The sequence below is a fragment of the Lampetra planeri genome, chromosome 12, assembly GCF_965212315.1.
Source record: "Lampetra planeri chromosome 12, kcLamPlan1.2.h2, whole genome shotgun sequence".
NCBI classification, from domain to species: domain Eukaryota; kingdom Metazoa; phylum Chordata; class Hyperoartia; order Petromyzontiformes; family Petromyzontidae; genus Lampetra; species Lampetra planeri.
The window spans coordinates 6,357,387-6,371,915 of record NC_136118.1 but is presented as its reverse complement, the minus strand read 5'-3'; positions in this window follow the sequence as shown (position 1 = coordinate 6,371,915).

Below are 14,529 nucleotides of genomic sequence, written 5' to 3'. Positions count from 1 at the left end.
GCAAATATTTAAATAGATTTCTTCGGAGTAATTAAAGTTTTTTTTACGGGAATTCTCACTTCCCTCTGGTGAAACGTAACAATTTGTTCATGTTCATTTGACAATTAGAATCTCTTAATTATCTTTACAAGGACATGTTCATAATGAAAACAAAATTAAACATTTTAGTTTTAGTTTTCATGGAACATCAATTTCCATATTTGTTTCTCTATTTGTTTGAAGAGGCTTTTTTATATTATTCTCTGCGCCATTTGCTCTGATTTTTATTCATCCTTCACTCTTCCAAATTTCTTCTTAATTATTGTGTAATGAGCTTATAATGTAGGAGACATGGTGTGGTTCTGGCCAAATCACAACCCTCGTGCACCATACCAGCCTTCATACAGTGAGGGAAAAAAGTATTTGATCCCCTGCTGATTTTGTACGTTTGCCCACTGACAAAGAAATTATCAGTCTATAATTTTAATGGTAGGTTTATTTGAACAGTGAGAGAAAGAATAACAACAACAAAACCAGAAAAACGCATGTCAAAAATGTTATAAATTGATTTGCATTTTAATGAGGGAAATAAGTATTTGACCCCTCTGCAAAACATGACTTAGTTCTTGGTGGTAAAACCCTTGTTGGCAATCACAGAGGTCAGACGTTTCTTGTAGTTGGTCACCAGCTTTGCACACATCTCAGGAGGGATTTTGTCCCACTCCTCTTTGCAGATATTCTCCAAGTCATTAAGGTTTCGAGGCTGACGTTTGGCAACTCGAACTTTCAACTCCCTCCACAGATATTCTATGGGATGAAGGTCTGGAGACTGGCAAGGCCACTCCAGGACCTTAATGTGCTTCTTCTTGAGCCACTCCTTTGTTGCCTTGGCCGTGTGTTTTGGGTCATTGTCATGCTGGAATACCCATCCACGACTCATTTTCAATGCCCTGGCTGAGGGAGGGAGGTTCTCACCCAAGATTTGACGGTACATGGCCCCGTCCATCGTCCATTTGATGCGGTGAAGTTGTCCTGTCCACTTAGCAGAAAAACACCCCCAAAGCATAATGTTTCCACCTCCATGTTTGACGGTGGGGATGGTGTTCTTGAGGTCATAGGCAGCATTCCTCCTCCTCCAAACACGGCGAGTTGAGTTGATGTCAAAGAGCTCCATTTTGGTCTCATCTGACCACAACACTTTCACCCAGTTGTCCTCTGAATCATTCAGATGTTCATTGGCAAACTTCAGACGGGCATGTATATGTGCTTTCTTGAGCAGGGGGACCTTGCGGGCGCTGCAGGATTTCAGTCCTCCACGGCGTAGTGTGTTACCAACTGTTTTCTTGGTGACTATGGTCCCAGCTGCTTTGAGATCATTGACAAGATCCTACCCGTGTAGTTCTGGGCTGATTCCTCACCGTTCTCATGATCATTGCAACTCTACGAGGTGAGATCTTGCATGGAGCCCCAGGCCGAGGGAGATTGACAGTTCTTTTGTGTTTCTTTCATTTGTTAATAATCACACCAACTGTTATCAACTTTTCTCCAAGCTGCTTGGCGATGGTCTTGTAGCCCATTCCAGCCTTGTGTATGTCTACAATCTTGTCCCTGACATCCTTGGAGAGCTCTTTGGTCTTGGCCATGGTGGAGAGTTTGTAATCTGATTGATTGATTGCTTCTGTGAACAGGTGTCTTTTACACAGGTAACAAGCTGAGATTAGGAGCACTCCCTTTAAGAGTGTGCTCCTAATCTCAGCTCTTTACCTGTATAAAAGACACCTGGGAGCCAGAAATCTTTCTGATTGAGAGGGGGTCAAATACTTATTTCCCTCATTAAAATGCAAATCAATTATAACATTTTTTACATGCGTTTTTCTGGATTTTGTTGTTGTTATTCTTTGTCAGTGGGCAAATGTACAAAATCAGCAGGGGATCAAATACTTTTTTCCCTCACTGTACGTGCTCGCGAACAGCAACGTACACCAATAATCTATGCATGCTATACAGATAATCTTTGTCTTCGCTTCGCACAGATTGAATACACATACATTTAACAGTTTCGATCAATTAAAACACATAAAATGTGGATGTATTATTGATTGTTAAAGAACATTTATGTTTACATTGTTGAATTAATGGCGTAATTACCACAGTTTTAACGGCACCGACATATTTCACTCCATACAAGAAGGTTGTTTAAAAAAGGATTACAAAATATATTTCACAGAATAATATAAGTAAAGCTCCCACGAGGTTCAAATAATAACAATAATGTACTGTCGACTGGCCATTGCGCTGTATGTGTAATATTAACGGCCGTGTGTAAGGATATGCGTAGAAGGTGCATGCCTCTGCACGTGTGGAACATGCACGACCATTCTAAAGAGATCAGGTGTGCAATAATATGAATAATTTACCACTTTGTTCATTGTGTGTGTAACCTGAGTGATTTGATTTTACGTCGGACATGCAGCACTTTCCTTCAAGCATCAGTCCATTAAAATGTTGCCAATGCTGGTAATTGTTAATGTGGTTCAGGGCAGTTCGGCTATGTCTCCTCTGCACATCGCTTAAAATCCTGCCACGAAACATGAAGGTGCATGTCAGATTCTTCCGTGTTTGTGCATTGCAGTTGGTTGGTCTGAGCAGTGAACGGTGAACATTTTCTTGCAAAATTTCAGAGAGTACAGCAACTAACCAGGGACACCCAGAGGCAGAATGTTCGGTGGGACCCCCGAATTCATTAGTGGAAAAAAAACCAGTCCCGTTAGGCATAGGGCACATTGCCCCTTGTTGACAGTTCTTTGGGGTGGCCTTGCAACTAACCTAACCAGAACTCGCAGGGTGCAATGTTTTTGCTTCAAACGTGTGACTTTCATTGCTCCAAACAAGACAAATGCTTTGCTCCAAACCTGTGTAGGTGTGTAGTTGGAGGTGGGTTTATAATATGTACTTTACTATCTTATCACTGGAAGAATAAACCTAAGGCAACATAAGACACAAACTTGAAATGACAGATGTCCTGTCTGAAAGAAGCGATACGAAAGCAGCACGTGAGTCCCATGGCAGGGTGTATGTGGCTTCTCTGCTTCTCTACTCTCGGTAAAAGAATGTTGGCAGGATGTCCTACTTCTTTCCCTGTTATTTTTGGTTGTGGCACTGCATCTATGTTAAAGCAGCACGAAGTATAGACCAATGGCAAAAAAAAGATTGATCGACAACATAAAAGAGGAGCTCAAACAGAGAGATGTGGGAGTAAAAGAACATCCTGCCCTGGTCAGAGAACGCAAAGAGGGGAAACATTTCATCCAGCATCATCGTCAACCGCCTGTTTGCATCTGACGAAAGAGAAAAGAAGAATAAATAAATGTGTGTTAATTAATCTTCTCATTATAGTGTTATGTTATTAACAATAATACTAATTGCAGCTTACAGGATATAACGCCTTAAACATCTTAAGGCGCTGTTACATCAATGATGATGGAGGGTGTGGGTAATAAGTGGCTGAGTTAAAATAGAAAATGCCTTCTGAAAGAAAAAGATATTGTCGGGCGGGACTCAAAGATCCCAACCAAACTGGACTCTCTGCAAGCAGAGTCCCACAGTCCACAGGTGCCATGAAAACGAAAGCCCAGAGAGTTAAAAACAAATTAATGATAAAAAAAAAACATTATTGTTTCACGTAGTCTTTGGGACTTGAAGACGGTCTCGCTTTCGTCACATTGTCTTTGAAATATGACACTGGACAAATGCATGTGCTTGTTATTATAAACCCACCATGTATGTTGGGTGGGGGTTACGCGCAAAGGTTAACACAGATTGATTTATAAAATTAAGAGCATTTCCGAGGCGCCTCGCAGCCAAAAGTGTACAACCTGTGGTGTTCCCAGACAGCTTCCCATCCAAGTATTAACCATGTACATTTTTCAGCTTCCAAGATCAGACAATATCGTGCACATATATGATTATACGGTCATATCCATGAAATATGGTCGATAATTGCTGTTATTTGTTTCAAGCACGTAATAGAGTCATACATGTGCAAAAGTGGGTCTAAACATGTTTAAACATGTATCGGTCTGTTTTGATTTACATCACTGACAGTTCACATTAGACAGTAAACACACACAATGTAGTGGGTAGTGACGAGGGGTACGGGAGATTTATTTTTTTAAGGTGAATGGTAATAAATCATCATGTTTTCTCCACCTCCTCCGCAGTTCCATCTCAGCGAGTGATTGCTGATGGCATCACATGCCACTGAACAAGATACACCCCGAGAGATAACCCCCACACCCCGTGGGCCAATTATTTCATTGGCGTAGTGGACAGCATTAATCTGTGCCACTCCACTATTGATAGGAACCTATCAACCTGTCACAAGTATATTCTTCACTACAGTGTGGTCAGCTCACTTACACGGACGAAATGTGACTTTTATTCACGTAAACATTTACATAGAATTCATATATATATATTTATATTACGATTATTATTATTATGACCGAGGAAAGCCTCACTGAGTCTCAAGTCGCTTATTCAGGAGGGTTCTGCCAAGTGTTTTGCAGTAAGGGAGGAAAACATTCAGAAAAGGGGGAGAACATATAAATAGCACATAGAAAGGCGTTTGAGTCAGGAATCGAACCCTGGCGCTAGCCTGCCACCATCATGTTAAAATAATTCAGATAATTTTACATCACTATACTACAATAATCTGTGTTACAATATATATCGTAAATGTTTTGTTGAACGGTCACCAGCCCATTTTATGCCAATGTGATGTTAAAAATTGTTCCCAGAAATTCACGTGGACAAAATTAAATTACTTGAAATGCGCCTTGTGGCATTGTTTTAGTCACAAAAAACAGATGGACGGTGACAACGTTATTGCGATATGCATGGCGACCATCTTTTATTGACACGTCTTCCCATTTCTCTACAGATAGTGCGTCATGAAATCTGAGAATATTCAAATTGTTTAAACCTCAGCTCCGCTGCCAGACACTTTTCTCAGGCAGGTAGATATTAGACTAACCACACGCACAAAATGTGCACGTGCAGTCCTTTGTCAATCCACTGCTGGATGAGGGGCTCCCCGCATCATTGCGAGGTTATTTGCCCAGTCTTCATCATGCTGAACAGTGTAGGTAGGGTGTCGTAGGGAACATAGATGTGGTAGCATAGAAGAAGAGTACAACATGGAGTTTTGAAAACGTTTTATATCAAAGCCTCAACATATTTCCCACGTTACTCAATTCTCACTCAATACACTTAGAAAGTATTCAACATTCTCCTTTGTACGATATCGATAAATCACTTTCATAATTTGGGCACATCCTCCGGAGAAATATTCGGAGAGTCTTTTGTGGGCAAACGAGTGTAACAACAAGTAATACGATGATACTAATATTTCACCACCTGTTCAGAAGTCAGTAGAAAGAGAGTAATTAGAAATCAGTGAGAATTGTATAAACAAATCACCCTGTACACTTACAATAGATGTTGTAATAGATGTTATCTGTTTTTTGTTGTCATTAATTATGGTGAATTTCTTTTAAAAGATACATTTAAAGTGGACATGGGAAGGCCATACCGTGGGAACAACTGACGAGAGAAAATGAACGTTAACTACAAAGTGGAGGCCAAGAGAAGGCCAAACAAACAGAGGAAGACAGCAGAAGAGATTGCAAGATTAAATACAAAAAGAAAATCCGACAAGACTAACCAAGGAAAGGGAGGAATGTAAGAGAAAAAGGGAGTTCTTTGGCAATAATAATAACAACACACAAAGGTTTCGATTTGAAGCTTTCGTGACTGCAGGGATCCATCTTCTTGGTTCTTTCGATAGTCACGTAGAAGGGAAATAATAAAATAATAAAAATACAACATAATATCATCTTTTTTGATGATATTATAAAGTATAACACATTTCAGACACTGTCTTTCCGACAGACCTGTTCTTCACCTGAGGACGGCTGCTTGCGTTGTGGCCGAAACGTCGTGAGAATTATTTTATTGTTTTATTTTTATTATTTTATTAATTCCCTTTACCGAAAGAACCAAGAAGATGAACACACAAAGGGTTTCCAATCAACATGGCTGGGGTGTCTGCTCTGACTAGATATGGAAGCATGGAAAATTACTCTCACCAGTTCCCAACCCACCATCTTGCTCAATGTTCCCAAAACATACTGCAAATAATTAATATATTTCTTTCTGAAATGTTTATTTACTTATTTGATGCAGTTTACCAATTTGCGACCCATAAAAAAAACTCTTACAAATATTAAACAAAACATGTGAAAACGTCTTGAACTCGCATCCTTTTCTTATTAGCAATCTGCTGAAATGTAGGGGCTACAATGATCCACCAGAGGGAGCCTATATAGACTGACTGTACGATACCATATTTAGTATAGTACTTTTTGCAAGTAATGAAACACTGAAAACTACATTTAAGGTCATTTAAATACTATGCAGACACTCACATTCACACAAAAACGTGTGCCTTTATTTATGCCACTTGCGGTGTGAAATCCCGTGACCAAATCACGCGAACTGCATCCGATCCCATCAGACCCAAGACGCTAAGCAGGATTTAGCCTGGATAGTCCTTGGGTGGGTGACCACCTTGCATAAAGAAGGTGTAGTAGGTTCAATGCATGTAAGCGTCATTATATTAAAGTAATACAAGTCATTCTTTTACAGTTACTACGTTGACACAAACACATCACCTAACACATAATTATGTTCCTTTCCATCAGTGCCTTAAATTTATGGAAAGTTTGGTCACTTAAGTCAATGGTTTTGGCTTTTATGACCATCAATCACGTTTTCGGTCACTTCCATAAAATAAGATGAAAAGGACAGTCATTGGTCACCTCAACAGTAGCAAGGCCATCAAAATAGAAATTTCAGCACGTCTAAATCGGTTGCATAATTTTACTTGTCAGCAAGTAGATTTAAAATAAATTGACCTGTCAATATTGACAATGATGCTTTGTTCCTATGTTGTCTGGACATTTAACATATTGAACCTTATGGGCATTTTCTTCTGTCATGAAACTCTTATTGAAAATGTCAAGATTTCTGTAAAATAACGTCTAAATGTCAGCACGCTATATCAGTGTGCCACCTGTCAAACTTGTTGAAACATTACCATCCATATTTTTTTCGAATGTTTTAAGACATTTTACACGTGAACTTTATTAAGCGATTCATATTATCGTATATATATACATTATAAAATAAAATGTTGGATGTTTAAAAATGTGTAATTTAACTTACCCAGGTTTTCGTGTCATTTTTACTTAAGTAATATACGATTTTTTATTCCCCAAAAATCTATTTCATTATAAAAAAAACGAACCATGTAAAGTCCATGATCTGTGCAAATGTGTTAAACAATAATCAACATTTGTTTACGTTTGACCCTTTAAATACGAAAGTGACACGTAGAAAGAGTTAAAGAAAGGTTTACCATATTTATGTAATTAAATCTCAAAGACTGAAAGGAACAAGAGGTGGTGGAAATCTACGACGCAAGCAGATATTGATTTAAACTATCATGTTTTTATTTTTTCAATGGTGATGTCGTAAATTAATTCAAAATAACTAAACGTTGCAACTGATGGGAAATGTAGTTTTACTCTAAACATTATTTGTAGTATCATATGCAATTTCAACCAAGAAGGTGATTGTCCCATTTTAGAAAGCTGTGGTTTTAGATTATATTCACGATCCTGAATGACGCTTGAACATGCATGTTTGTGTTTTTTTTTATCAAACTCACACTTATGCCGGCTTGTTATTTTTTTGATTCGCAGCGAATATACATATTGTATGCAAGAAAACATTTGTATATAACAAAATTATTGTACTTGTACATGATCATAACAAGGTATGCATCACCCCACACATAATTACAGTTTACCCACTCGTGGAGATTGCTGTTATGTTATATACCCTCAACAATGACGCGAGACAAGACGAATGGAAATTATTTGGCTTAGCCACGTCGCCAACATAATTAATCCTGAGGAAGTTCACACAACCGTCTTAAGCAATGCGTACTTAAGATGATAATATATACCACTGCTTAATACGTGAACAAGAATACTTGGCAATATCATTAAAGGAAATGCGTGCCACTATTTTTAAGTGTTTTAAATCAAGAATATCCACTAAATGTGCCGATTGTAAAGTATGAAATGTATATTTAGTGCAACATAGTGCAACATATTATCAGACAGAGTGGTGTTAATTGAGACAATTACATGAGTGCCTTTTGTCAATGCCATGTGCAGCTCATATATTTACGTAGAATTATGTTGAGTAAGCAACATTTAAATTTAAAACTGAATATATTAGAATAATTTTAGTACCGTTCTGATCGACTAGCATTTCGAATACATTTAAACAGGGTACACTCAGCAATCTCTATGTAATTTTTATATTGCAGCATATGAGGCGGAGTGTTGATGCAGTGGTTTGTGTACTGTGCATTAAAACCCAGCTACCTGAGTTTGATTACCGGCCACTGCCAAACATCCAGCATCTGGTGCCAAAGGCGAACGATATCTGAAGTGGTGCAGGGCACCTTCACGAACCTGCACTGACCAGCGTGGGTGAAGTATGGTCAAACAACTCCCATCACTAACACAGCGGGGGGAGGCCTTCAGCCATCAGTGGATACACACAATCACTTTAATTGTTAACAAACTATTATATCGTTTAATGGCAGAAACAAAAATACACGTAAGATGTCGAAAGTCAGAACAGTATCTCTCCCCTTTAAAACACGAATATAATTATTATTATAAATATGCACCTAAAGCCATATTATATTCCTGACAAATTATCGCTTAAATAATGTTACAGCTTTCAACAACGCGCCACGATAGAGTTAAACATTCAATCGGACAACTGCATTGGCATCTCATTAGGCATGCGACGACGCTTCGGTGTGAGCCAGTCAGGAGCCTGCTGCTCCTCCACCACACAAGTGGCATGGATGAAACACGCGAGCACACCGTGTACCACACCATGCCACCGCTTTGAGCAGCCTCGGGAGAGCAGCCCAGTGTCTGGTGCCAAAATGATGAGTGGCCCGACGGTGTGAACAGGAGGCAGCCTCGGCCGCTCCCTCTCATCTCGCGGAGACTTCCCAAAACTGACAAAGTACGGTGAGTCACTCGGGCTATGTAGCCTGAGACAATGCAGGTTTTTCCATTGGGTTGTTTCACGCGGCTCGTTTCTGTGAAAGATTAAGCCCGACGAACGACTCACAGGCACGCATGTGAAAACACGTGCAGGCAAATTACTCAAGTCCTGCATTGAGATTTGGTATCCAATGCCACATTGTTTTGTGCGTGTGTGTGTATTTGTGTTTTGTGGAGTGGTGGTACAGTGGTTTGTAAGTCGAGTTACAAAACTGACAATCTGAGTTTGATTACCGGCCACTGCCATTATCAGTGGTCAGTCAGGTTGCAACGTCTGACAACAAAAAGTGGGTCAAATATTAAGAATATCTCACAATCCCAAAAGAGGAGATAAGTTAATGTAAATGGGGTTTCTTTACTCGGTGTTATTACATAACTTGCAAAAACTGGGACTTTTAATATCCCAGGAAAACTTACAGACATCTCAGGATAGCTACCTCAAAAAGAGGATGATCATGTGGTGAGTGATATTCACACGGGTCCTGGGCCTCACCTAGGTTAATTCAACATTAAATGAGTACCTGGTGTGATGTGTAAACATCACAACCGAGGAGACAAAGGCAGCCAGGCATGGTGGTGACTCCACAACCCTCTTCTGTGCCAGGCGGGACTTAATAGGTGCTCTCTCACAGTATTTGCCTCAAGTCTTTGTAGACTATACAAAGAACCTTTGTGGGGCTAGTACGGGTAATGCAGGATTGTAATAAGAAATGTTATCTAAAATGAACTCACAACAATAGTTGTGGTCAGGTATTATGTCCCTGTCAGAAGGAGAAAACCCCATCTCACTACCTAAGAGTGTGACATTTTCCAACATTTTTTTTACTGTTCCAAAGCACTTTGGCAATGTCACCATAGCAACAAATGATGATCATTAGACTCAATTTCACCTGAGGGCACAGCACTGGAGCATCACGGCAGCAGTGAAATACTGTACTGGCATACATAATATATGTCAATTGGTCTATAACACTATCAAAGACAATGTTGACATTCATAAGTACAGTATATCAAAAGCCTAATGCTTATTAAAACTGTCTTTTGATATGCGAGTGGGTCCCCTTCCCCCCTCTGTGTTAACAGTTGGCAAAACGCAGAGGCACTCCTCCCACAATTCAATACAGCTATTTTATTGAAAGTATGGCATAGGAAATTAAAAACATTCACACTCTTAATTAACATTTAAGCCTTTAGCTTTGAATACCCCTTCACAATTGCATGATGAGCCTTGTTAAACATTTCAGCCAGCCATTATATAAAAATATGCTAATTTATAATAAAAAAAAATACTATTGCCCATAGCAGAAGGCTGCTTTTCATTCTGATCCATCAGAAATGCTCACTTTTTTTTTATTTGCATCTAAATTATATTGTTTTTCAAAATCTTGGTCTCGTTGCAAAAAGTCGTCATCCCGTATGAAACTGAACTTTAAAAAAATAATGATGTTTTCATATTCCGTCAATAAAATCCAACAACACAATACTAGAATTCTAGAAGAGATTATAACACGTGCCCATACCAGACATACATGGCAAGGCTTTGGCTCTGAAGCTGAGCTTGCCTTCCACATGCAGGCCCCGCTGTGCTGCTGCCTGAATGCTGAAAAGGGTACGGCTGACAGGGCTTTAACAAGTTTCTGTGGAGGTGGGGGGTATTTGGCAGTTAAATTACCACATTTGTAATGGTCCCAGTTTTTTTACCAAAATCCTGTAAATGCTATTTTGTCCTGCAGCAACCCAGTGATTAGGGCTAAACTCATTCCCTCAGTGGGCGGGGGAAGCTTGGAGGGAGTTCATTTCCAGCCATCCTGATTACACTGATTTATGTCCAATGACATCCCCACAACTGTCATTCCGGGTGACCTTGCAATGACTTTTAAACCCTCAACAGCACTCTTGCTTGCAGGGTAAAACATTTCAAACTGCCCGTGTGTTTTCTTCCATTGTTAGTTGTCCATATTGTCCAGCCACTGGGTGAGTGTCGCAGCAATGAAGACGAATGGTGCAAGCTCGTAAGATAAATCAAATGTCAATCCTAATATTTATAGCAATGCTTAGCTCTAATGTTGCCGTATCGAATATCCATTCCTTCATGGTATATGATGACCAAAATACCATTGTGCAATGACTATTACGTAGGAAAGAATGCTATTGTTTTATGTGAAGGTTGGCTTACGAATCGATGTTTATGGATTTCGTGTGCCCCCAATGTACTGCTAATTTTATATATGTGTGAATGTGTCTGCTCCATATATCTAAACGCACACACGCTCGTGGATTAAGTCCCATAACGTTATTACGTTAAATAAGATTTAATTTACGTAAGCAATGTATTATAAGAGCATACATTTTAACTCAAGTTTATTTTTATTCGACTTCAACATCACACTATAATCTAGACTTATTTTATAAAGTTAGAAATCTGAACCATGTACAAATTACATAATATATATAGTAACCACTGGTCATACTTGATTTGTTATAAGCAGTGACTTCTCCCTCTGTTGATGAATGGCACATAAATACCAAGCCAGCAATAAAAGACCACTGCTTAATTTCATTATGTCTTCTATTGATGTTAAGGAGGGACCAAAAGTCATTCGTTGTTCTTCCTTGCCCAATAAATCTATCATGGTTATTAGTATGTCCTGTATACCGTTATAAAGGTGCAGCCCTGCAATTGCTTACTCACACCACTGCTGGCAGAAGGGCCTCCACAGATTCCCTCTAGAGGGCATGTGGCCTACTCTTCCACACCGGCCAAACGTCTTAGAAGAGGTGAGAGCACGGTCACTCTACACCACCGCACACATCTTGGAAGACGTGGGAGTATCCACACTCTTAACCCACCACACATGAAGGATATGCTTTGCCAGTATCATATTGATACTGGTAAAAAGGTCCCATAGATACCACATTCATGACCTGCCGATCGACTAACTGTGGTGAGTCCATTTATACTGCTGGGTGGACAAAGGCAAGAGAGAATTTAAGAGATGTGCCCATTGTTTCGACTGCTGCGTTGGTAAATTTAATCAAATCGGTGACCTCTAGATCGCAAGTCTAATGTGCCAGCCATTGTAGCATAGCAGCTGAATCCCTGTATACGGTTGTTCTAACTATATATGCAGTGCATGGAAAGTGCCTGCCATCACCAATGTACCTCATGTACCAAGCAGCAATGTAATGTCCACATATGTGCCATAACAACCAACACAACGACTATGACTCAAAGAAAGCTGCTGTAAGAAATGCTGGCTGAAAATGTACTTTCCACCATTTCCAGAGTCAACATATTATTATTGCCAGAATGTAGGTAAATAAAGTTTGTTTATTTCCAGTTCCCTTTGTGAGAGAGATACCTCAACGGGTGCTCGCTGATACACATTTCCATTTTCATTTTGCTAATTGGAGCTAAGTTTGCCAACCAGACGGGTTTTTGGTATATTTTAAAAGAGTATTTATTTTTAAACAAATTGGCAATGTTGAGTACAATTTAATTAATGTCAGGATGTTATGTGGCAGATGTAATTCCGTGTATTGTGAAGTTAACTCGAGCCCCGGGCAATGACAAAGTCTGGCTGCTGCTGTATAAAAGTCTTGTGACATTACAACATTCAGATTACACTTACCTAATGGGATTAATACAAACTTACCAAACACAGCCAATTATGAAGCTTCATTATAAGTAGCATTATATGTTTTATGTTTGGTTAAATGAGGAGGTCACGTCGAGACAATTCATTAACACATACAATGTATTTCCAAATTATGAAAAATTATCAAAATGTTTCCAATAATTTGTTTGCAATCTCAGTAGGGGTAAATGTCATACAAGCACTAGATCCAGTCGTTGAAGTTATTAAGTGCAAAATGATGGAATGATGCCTCAATAATTATTATACTAAAAAAATATTGATGAAGCTGTCTTTCATCACTGACCTATTAGCCTCTTAATACAGATATAAAATTGTTCACAAAAATAATTTGGGACAAAATAACAACATATAGAGGTCAAGCAACAATATGAGCAAGCTGGGTTTAGGAAAGGTTTCTCTACCTTTAACCACATACATACTCTCAATCAGAATCTTCAAAAGACTAATACATATCAAATGCCATTATTGCCTATCTCTTGTAGAATATGAAATGTCATTTGCCTTCGTGGAAATTGATGTAGATAAAATGTTCCAAAATGCATATTAGAAGGACAATCAGACAAGGAAGATTACTTTAATAGCAACACTCAAAAAATGTATTTCTAAAATGGGATTGGAAAAACAAATGCATCAATGGAAGGAAATATTAACCATCTCAGATTTGCTGATGATAAAGTCATTATAACAACCAATGTAAATAAAAAAAATAAAAAAAATGGTAGAATAATGATCAAAGAAGACTACAAAGGAGGACTCAAGATAAAAGGAGCAAAACAAAAGTCACTGGAACAAGTTCGCTTGACATCTGAAGATATCTGTCAAAGGGACACAACCAGAAAACAAATGACATTGGGCAGTGATTGAAGGTGGACCAAGATCAAAATGATGAAATGAAGAGGTGGAAGATAGCAGGATTGAGTGATTTTGGAAAACTGAATAATGAAAACCAACTTGTGCCTTGATTAGCTTTTCACATCCTGTGATATATGATGGATCACAAACATGGAAATGTAGTGATGCTTGGAATTACACCGAGATATATAAAATAGGAAAGCAGTACATGTATTTGAGAACATATGCAAGTTAAGAATATCATATTGACTGCGGGGAAACGTGATTGGGTTTGGGCAGCACGCACCGCTAGATGGGACGATGCCTGGTGATTGACAATAATGATGGAGTGGTAGCCGAGGGAGGAAACGCACTAAACAGGACATCTACCGTGGAGAAAAAATATAGTTGGAATCGGATTTTGTGCATTTTAGGACTGAAACAGATGGCAATGGCTTGGGGTTGCCTTCATCCAGCAGATCATGGCTTATGATGACGATGGATGATATTCAATGAGAACACTTCCCAGCCACAGCTGATATTAGTGACCAGTCTGATGAAGTATGGTTAAAAAAGCGTCCATGACTGACACGTGTGTAGGGAGCCCTACTTCTAGAAGTAGTTTTCTTTTTTAAAAGACTGTAAATAATTTTCACTATTATATATATATTTAATTTAACAAAGGTTCCCAATATTTTTATTGCATTTAATATTTCATACTTGTTTGTGTGTTGTTTGCATGCTGTAAAAATTTTAGGTGAGATCTATATTTAATAATGATGTGTTACCAAATGTTTTTTCATTCAAACTGAGGCATAACTAACATTCAAAAGGCATAC